The sequence below is a fragment of the Cryptomeria japonica genome, unplaced genomic scaffold, assembly GCF_030272615.1.
Source record: "Cryptomeria japonica unplaced genomic scaffold, Sugi_1.0 HiC_scaffold_157, whole genome shotgun sequence".
Taxonomy (NCBI): Eukaryota; Viridiplantae; Streptophyta; class Pinopsida; order Cupressales; family Cupressaceae; genus Cryptomeria; species Cryptomeria japonica.
The window spans coordinates 281,704-290,552 of NW_026728979.1; the positions used below are offsets into that span (position 1 = coordinate 281,704).

At 61.1% G+C, this 8,849-nt stretch overlaps 1 non-coding gene across 1 annotated transcript; it reads right to left on the reverse strand.

Moving 5' to 3' along the window:
* Nucleotides 1-4,871: 4,871 nt before the first annotated feature.
* LOC131866922 (5S ribosomal RNA) lies at nt 4,872-4,990 on the reverse strand. Its single transcript, XR_009365521.1, has one exon. It is a non-coding gene; the product is annotated as a 5S ribosomal RNA (ribosomal RNA).
* Between the last annotated feature and the right edge of the window lie 3,859 nt (nt 4,991-8,849).

The following is an 8,849-nucleotide window of genomic DNA, read 5'->3' on the forward strand; positions in this document are numbered from 1 at the left end:
GGGTTACTGGAGCGCCCCCTCTTTTTTTGTCAGAGAGTTTGGTGGGGTTTCTCGCATTGGCTCTTCCCAGGCCCGGTTGTTGGGTGCGCTCCCACCCTGGCGCGCGCGAAGTTGGAAGTTGGGTTAATTGCCCGGGCGCGCACCTTCGCCAGGGTGGGCACCTTGGTGCGCAAACCTTGGCTGGGCTGCGCACCAGGGCGGGCTCAAGATGGCACCAGCATTCCCTTTTTCTCACTATCTTTCAAAACGGAAATTTTAAAATCTCGTTTTTTTTTTGCCTTTTATGGAAATTAGTGAAGGCATCGCATCAAAGGTGCGCACCTCGCTGCCCACCTTGGTGTGCTCCGAGGTGCCCACCACGGTGCGCAACGCCGGTGCGAACCCGGGAGCGCCCCGATGTGTGCTCCAAGGTGCGGCGTGCACGAAGTCGGACCCCGGTTTGCCCCGGGTGCGCACCTCGCGTGCACCTTGGTGCGCACACCTTGGCTGGGTTGCGCGGCCTGGTGGGCACCATGGTGCGCACCAAGGAGCGCTCCGAAGTGTGCTCCAAGGTGCGGCGTGCACGAAGTCGGAGCCCGGTTTGCCCCGGGTGCGCACCTTCGCCGCGGTGGGCACCATGGCGTGCACGAAGTCGGAGCCCGGTTTGCCCCGGGTGCGCACCTCGCGTGCACCTTCGCCGGGGTGGGCACCTCGGCTGGGTTGCGCGCCCTGGTGCGCACCAAGGAGCGCTCTGAAGTGTGCTCCAAGGTGCGGCGTGCACGAAGTCGGAGCCCGGTTTGCCCCGGGTGTGCACCTCGCGTGCACCTTCGCTGCGGTGGGCACCTTGGCTGGGTTGCGCGCCTTGGTGGGCACCATGCAGTGCACGAAGTCGGAGCCCGGTTTGCCCCGGGCGCGCACCTCCGCCAGGGTGGGCACCTTGGTGCGCACAACTTGCCTGGGCTGCGCACCAGGAAGGGCTCAAGATGGCACCCGCGTTCCGTTTTTTTCACTATCTTTCAGAACGGAAATTTTAAAATATCGTTTTTTTTTGCCTTTTCTGGAAATTAGTGAAGGCAGCGCATCAAAGGTGCGCAACGCTGGTGCGAACCTGGGAGCGCTCCGATGTGTGCTCCAAGGTGCGGCGTGCACGAAGTCGGACCCCGGTTTGCCCCGGGTGCGCACCTCGCGTGCACCTTGGTGCGCACACCTTGGCTGGGTTGCGCGCCCTGGTGGGCACCATGGTGCGCACCAAGGAGCGCTCCGAAGTGTGCTCCAAGGTGCGGCGTGCACGAAGTCGGAGCCCGGTTTGCCCCGGGTGCGCACCTCGCGTGCACCTTCGCCGCGGTGGGCACCATGGCGTGCACGAAGTCGGAGCCCGGTTTGCCCCGGGTGCGCACCTCGCGTGCACCTTCGCCGGGGTGGGCACCTTGGTGTGCAGACCTTGGCTGGGTTGCGCGCCCTGGTGGGCACCATGGTGCGCACCAAGGAGCGCTCCGAAGTGTGCTCCAAGGTGCGGCCTGCACGAAGTCGGAGCCCGGTTTGCCCCGGGTGTGCACCTCGGGTGGGCACCTTGGTGCGCATGCCTTGCCTGGGCTGCGCACCAGGGCGGGCTCAAGATGGCACCCGCGTTCCTTTTTTTTCACTATCTTTCAAAACGGAAATTTTAAAATCTCATTTTTTTTTGCCTTTTTCTGGAAATTAGTGAAGGCAGCGCATCAAAGGTGCGCACCTCGCTGCCCACCACGGTGCGCAACGCCGGTGGGCACCCGGGAGTGCTTCGAAGTGTGCTCCAAGGTGCTGCGTGCACGTTGTCGGAGCCCGGTTTGCCCCGGGTGCGCACCTCGCGTGCACCTTCGTCGGGGTGGGCACCTTGGCTGGGTTTGCCCCGGCTGCGCTCCGAAGCGGGGTTATTGGAGCGCCGCCTCTTTTTTTGTCGGAGCGTTTGGTGGGGTTTCTCGCATTGGCTCTTCCGAGGCCCGGTTGCCACCCTGGCGCGCACGAAGTCGGAAGTAGGGTTAATTGCCCGGGTGCGCACCTTTGCCAGGGTGGGCACCTTACCTGGGCTGCGCACCAGGGCGGGCTCAAGATGGCACGCGCGTTCCGTTTTTTTCACTATCTTTCAAAACGGAAATTTTAAAATCTCCTTTTTTTTTTGCCTTTTCTGGAAATTAGTGAAGGCAGCGCATCAAAGGTGCGCACCTCGCTGCCCACCTTGGTGTGCTCTGAGGTGCGCACCCGGGAGCGCTACGAAGTGTGCTCCAAGGTGCGGCGTGCACGTTGTCGGAGCCCGGTTTGCCCCGGGTGCGCACCTCGCCTGCACCTTGGCCGGGGTGGGCACCTTGGCTGGGTTTGCCCAGGGTGCGCTCCGAAGCGGGGTTACTGGAGCGCCCCCTCTTTTTTTGTCAGAGCGTTTGGTGGGGTTTCTCGCATTGGCTCTTCCCAGGCCCGGTTGTTGGGTGCGCTCCCACCCTGGCGCGCGCGAAGTTGGAAGTTGGGTTAATTGCCCGGGCGCGCACCTTCGCCAGGGTGGGCACCTTGGTGCGCACACCTTGGCTGGGCTGCGCACCAGGGCGGGCTCAAGATGGCACCAGCATTCCCTTTTTCTCACTATCTTTCAAAACGGAAATTTTAAAATCTCGTTTTTTTTTTGCCTTTTATGGAAATTAGTGAAGGCATCGCATCAAAGGTGCGCACCTCGCTGCCCACCTTGGTGTGCTCCGAGGTGCCCACCACGGTGCGCAACGCCGGTGCGAACCCGGGAGCGCCCCGATGTGTGCTCCAAGGTGCGGCGTGCACGAAGTCGGACCCCGGTTTGCCCCGGGTGCGCACCTCGCGTGCACCTTGGTGCGCACACCTTGGCTGGGTTGCGCGGCCTGGTGGGCACCATGGTGCGCACCAAGGAGCGCTCCGAAGTGTGCTCCAAGGTGCGGCGTGCACGAAGTCGGAGCCCGGTTTGCCCCGGGTACGCACCTCGCGTGCACCTTCGCCGGGGTGGGCACCTCGGCTGGGTTGCGCGCCCTGGTGCGCACCAAGGAGCGCTCCGAAGTGTGCTCCAAGGTGCGGCGTGCACGAAGTCGGAGCCCGGTTTGCCCCGGGTGCGCACCTTCGCCGCGGTGCGCACCATGGCGTGCACGAAGTCGGAGCCCGGTTTGCCCCGGGTGCGCACCTCGCGTGCACCTTCGGCGGGGTTGCGCGCCCTGGTGGGCACCATGGTGCGCACCAAGGAGCGCTCCGAAGTGTGCTCCAAGGTGCGGCGTGCACGAAGTCGGAGCCCGGTTTGCCCCGGGTGCGCACCTCGCGTGCACCTTCGGCGGGGTTGCGCGCCCTGGTGGGCACCATGGTGCGCACCAAGGAGCGCTCCGAAGTGTGCTCCAAGGTGCGGCGTGCACGAAGTCGGAGCCCGGTTTGCCCCGGGTGCGCACCTCGCGTGCACCTTCGCCGCGGTGGGCACCATGGCGTGCACGAAGTTGGAGCCCGGTTTGCCCCGGGTGCGCACCTCGCGTGCACCTTCGCCGGGGTGGGCACCTCGGCTGGGTTGCGCGCCCTGGTGCGCACCAAGGAGCGCTCCGAAGTGTGCTCCAAGGTGCGGCGTGCACGAAGTCGGAGCCCGGTTTGCCCCGGGTGCGCACCTCGCGTGCACCTTCGCCAGGGTGGGCACCTCGGTGCGCACACCTTCTCAATGTTTTCTTGCCTTTTCTGGAAATTGGTGAAGGCAGCGCATCAAAGGTGCGCACCTCGGTGTGCTCCGAGGTGCGAACCCGAGAGCGCTCCGAGGTGCCCACGAAGTCGAAAGTCGGGTTAATTGCATTGTTTTCCCCGGGTGCGCTCCGAGGTGCGCAACATCGGCGCGCACCAAGGAGGGCTCCGAAGTGTGCTCCAAGGTGCGCACGATGGCGTGCACCTCTGGTGCGCACGATTCGGAGCTCGGTTTGACCGGGGTGCGCACACCTTGGCTGGGTTGCGCACCTTTTGTGCGCTCCAAGGTGCGCACGAAGTCGGAGCTCGGTTTGCCCCGGGTGCGCACCTTCGCCAGGGTGCGCACCTTGATGCGCACGCCTTGGCTGGGCTGCGCACCTTGGTGGGCGCCATGGTGCGCACCTTTCGTGCGCTCCAAGGTGCGCACGAAGTCGGAGCTCGGTTTGCCCCGGGTGCGCACCTTGGTGGGCGCCATGGTGCACTCCGAGGTGCCCAAGATTGGTGCGCACCAAGGAGCGCTCCGAAGTGCGCTCCAAGGTGCGCGCGAAGTCGAAAGTTGGGTTAATTGTCCGGTTTGCCTCGGGTGCGCACCTTGCGTGCACCTTCGCCAGGGTGGGCGCCTTGGTGCGCACACCTTGGCTGGGCTGCGCACACCTTGGCACCCGCGTTTCCTTCATTTTAAATTTTTTTTTTTTACAATCTCTCAAGTGGGAAATTCTATAATCTCAACTTTTTTTGCCTTTTCAGGAAACTTTTGAATGGAGCGCATCATTGGTGCGCTCCGAAGTGTGCTCCAAAGCTCTCTCCAGCTGCGTGCACCTGCCCCGGCCGCGCACCCGGCCCCGCCCAGCTTCGCTCACCTGTCCCGGGCGTCTGGTGCGGAACCTTAGAGTAAGAAACATCACCGTGCACCTTGGCCAACGTGCGCGACTCGACCGAGCGCGCACTGGCCGAGGTGCACACCGATTTCACCTGGGTGCGCGCGCAGCACCTCGGGCGCACCGGGGTGCGCGCACAACGCCCGGGTTGCACCGTGGCCTGTGTGCTCGGGGCGCCTCGGGTGCGCGCTCGGTGTCGCCCCCCGCGCGCGCGGTAGTGCGGGCAGCGCACCCCGGCCCGGCCCGGCCCCGACGAGAACGCAAACGGGCAAAAGGTTTATTCAAATAGCATTGCGACGCCCGGCGAAAAACTAAAAAAGGGTGCAACACCGGGACTTCCCGGGAGGTCACCCATCCCAGTACTACTCCGGCCCAAGCGCGCTTAACTGCGGAGTTCTGATGGGATCCGGTGCACTAACGCTGGTATGATCGCACCCGTTATGAGCTTGTCGCAGTGTGTACTTAGCAAACCGCGACCCACGTGCGAATCCACCCCGGCCACCCACCCCCGTCGAGGTGCACACCCTCCCTCGCGAAGTGCGCCCCGTTCGCCAAGTGTGAGCCCTGCCCGGGTGCGCGCACCTTGCTAGGGCGTCGGGTGTGCACCCGGCCCGGCCTACGTGCGTGCACCTGGAGGGGGCGTCGTGTGCGTGCAGTGTCCCGTCTGCAACGCGGTGCCCACACACCACCTCGGGCGCAACGACCTGCGCTCACATGTGGGCCGAGTGCACCTTGGTGCATGTTCGGGGCGCCTCGGGTGCACGCTCGATCTTGCCCCGGTGCACCAAGGCGCTCGGTTTGCCCCGGGTGCGCACTTGGTGCAAGGTGGGCACCCAAAATAGGGATCAAGCACCAAAACACAAGTTTCGGGATGCAAAATGGGACCCAAGGACCACAAATGCGTTCCAAGACCCATGATGGGTCCACGAGAACAAAAATGTGTTCCGAGACTTAATAAACAAATATTGGGTTTTAGGAGAAGAAACATGCTCTGATGCCCAAAACGAGAATCGACCCCGAAAAGGCCACAGGCCAAAAGTGGGATGCGAGACAAAAAAAAATGGGACCCGAGGACCAAAATTGGGTTCCCAGGTCGAAGACAGGGCAACCGGACAAGAAACGACCTCTAAGGCTCGAAATGAGTCCCGACGACTAAAACTTGACAAGAAGCACCCATCAGGCACCCAACTCGACACCCATGGGATGCCGACCCACCCGGGCTTCCACCTAGCACACCTTGGCACCCACCCACCCTCGCACCCAACCTCGCACCCAACTTAGCACCTTTGAACCCACATTGGCACTCACCCTGACCCTGGCACCTTGGAACCCACATTGGCACTCACCTTGACCCTGGCACCCACCTTTGCACTCACCTTGGGACCCACCCTGGCTCCCACCTCGGCACCCACCCAGACACCCACCTTGGTTCCTTGGCACCCACCTTGGATCCTTGGCACCCACCCCGACACCCACCTTGGCACGCAACTTGGCTACTTGCCACCCACCTTGGCTCCTTGACGCCCACCCCGACAACCACCCCGTGACCTACCCTGGCTAGGGTTGGTGCACACCCACCCTGGTGCCCACCTTGGCACCCACCCTATGACCCACCTTGGCACGCACCTTAGTACCCACCCCGTTACCCACCCTAGGACCCACCCCGTGACCCACCTTGGCCAGGGTGGGTGCACCCACCCTGGTGCCCACCTTGGCACCCACCCATCCTAGCACCCAGCCTGTGACCGGGCTTGGAACCCAACCTTGCACCCGCACCCGTCTTGGCCAGTGTGGGTGCGCACCCATCCTGGCACCCACGTTGTGACACACCCTTTAACCCACGCACCCTAGCACCCACGTTGGCACCCACCTTGGAACCCAACCTAGCAACTTGGCACCCACCCCGTGACCCACCTTGGCATCCACCATAGCAGTCGCCGACTTGGCACCCACCTCGGCACCCACCTTGACACTTGTGGACCCACCTTGCCACTCACCCTAGCATCGACCCATCCTAGCACCCACCCTGGCACCTTTGCACCCTAGCACTCACCCATCCTAGCACCTAACCTGTGACCCACCTTGACACTCACCCTCGCACCCACCTTGGAACCCAACCTAGCACCCACCCACCCTGACACCAACCCTAGCACCTACCCACCCTTGCACCCACCCTGTGACCCATCTTGGCACCCACCCATCCTACCACTCAACCTATCACCCACCTTCTCACCCACCTTGGCATCCACCTTAGCACCCACCCACACTGGCACCTTGGCACCCACCTCGGGCAAGGTGGGTGCACACCCACCCTGGCACCCAATTTAGAACCCACCGAGCATGTTACCCACCTTGGCACCCACATTGCAGCCCACCCTAGTACCCACCCTATGACCCACATTGGCATCCACACCCTAGCACCCAGGCACCTCGACACCCGCCTTGACACCCACCCTAGCACTGAACCTGTGACCCACCTTGGAACTCACCCTAGAACCCACCCACCCTGTGAACCACCTTGGCATCCACCTTAGCACCCACCCACCTTGGCACCCACTCTAGCACTCACCCATCCTAACACCCAACTTGTTACCCACCTTGGCACCCGCCCTCGCGTCCACCTTGAAACCCACCCTAGCACCCACCCACGCAGGAGCCCACCTTGGCACCCAACCTAACACCCACGCATCCTGGCACCCAACTTGTGACCCACCTTGGAACCCACCCTAGTACCCACCTTTGAACCCACTATATCACCAACCCACCTTGGCACCCACCCTATGACCCTCTTTGGAATCCACCCTAGCACGCACCCACCCTGGCACCCACCATGGAGCGCACCCTAGCACCCACCCACCTCGGCACGCACCTCAACACCCACCTTGGTGTGCGCACTGCGCCAACCTCTCAAAGACCCTATGTGGTGCGCTCCAAAGTGTACACCTTTGGTGCGCTCCAAGGTGCGCACCTTTGGTGCACACCGAGGTGCACACCAAAGTGTGCACCGAGGTGAGCACCAAAGTGCACTCCAGGGTGCACACCAAGGCGTGCACCTTTGGTGCGGTCAATGCAAACGAATTCGGAAGTTGGGGTCGATGTCCTAATCGCTGCTGCAGACTACACGTATGAGAATCGGACAAATAGCTTTATATAGGGGAGGTGTTGCGTTTGATGGGTCGACTCCCCTGGTTGTGTGCACTGCACCAACTTCAAAGACCCTGTCTTGTTTAAGAAGTCAAAAGTTGGGGTGGATGTCCTAATCATTGCTGCAGTCTACGCATGTATGAGAATCAGACAAATAGCTTATATAGGGGAGGTGTTGCATTCGGTGGGTTGACTCCCCTGGTTGTGCGCACTGCGCCAACCTCAAAGACCCCGCATAGCAGAAGAAGTCGGAAGTCGGATTTTGGTGAGCACCAAGGCGTGCACCTTTGGTGCGGTCAACGCAGACGAATTCAGAAGTTGGGGTGGATGTCCTAATCGTTGTTGCAGGCTACACATGTATGAGAATCAGACAAATAGCTTATATAGGGGAGGTGTTGGGTTTGATGGGTCAACTCCCTTGGTTGTGCGCATTACGCCAACCTCAAAGACCTTGTTTTCGTTAAGAAGTCAAAAGTTGGGGTCAATGTCCTAATGGCTCCTGCAGGCTACACATGTATGAGAATCGGACAAATAGCTTATATAGGGGAGGTGTTGGGTTTGATGGGTCGACTCCCCTGGTTGTGCGCATTACGTCAACCTCAAAGACCTTGTTTTCGTTAAGAAGTCAAAAGTTGGGGTCGATGTCCTAATTGCTCCTGTAGACTACACATGTATGAGAATCAGACAAATAGCTTATATAGGGGAGGTGTTGGGTTTGATGGGTTGACTCCCCTAGTTGTTCGCATTACACCAACCTCAAAGACCTTGTTTTCGTTTAGAAGCCGAAAGTTGGGGTCGATGTCCTAATTGCTCCTGCAGGCTACGCATGTATGAGAATCAGACAAATAGCTTATATAGGGGAGGTGTTGGGTTTGATGGGTCGACTCCCCTGGTTGTGCGCATTGCGCCAACCTCAAAGACCCTGCATTGCGGATGAAGTCGAAAGTCAGAGTTTGGTGTGCTACAAGGTGTGGTCGAAGGTGCTCACCTAGGTGTGCACCTTTGGAGCACAGGAAAAGTGCCCTCCAAAAGTGCGCACCTTTGGAGTGCACAAAAGTGCCCTCCAAAAGTGCGCACCTTTGGAGCGCAGAAAAGTGCCCTCCAAAAAGTGCCCTCCAAAAGTGCGCACCTTTGGAGCGCAGAAAAGTGCCC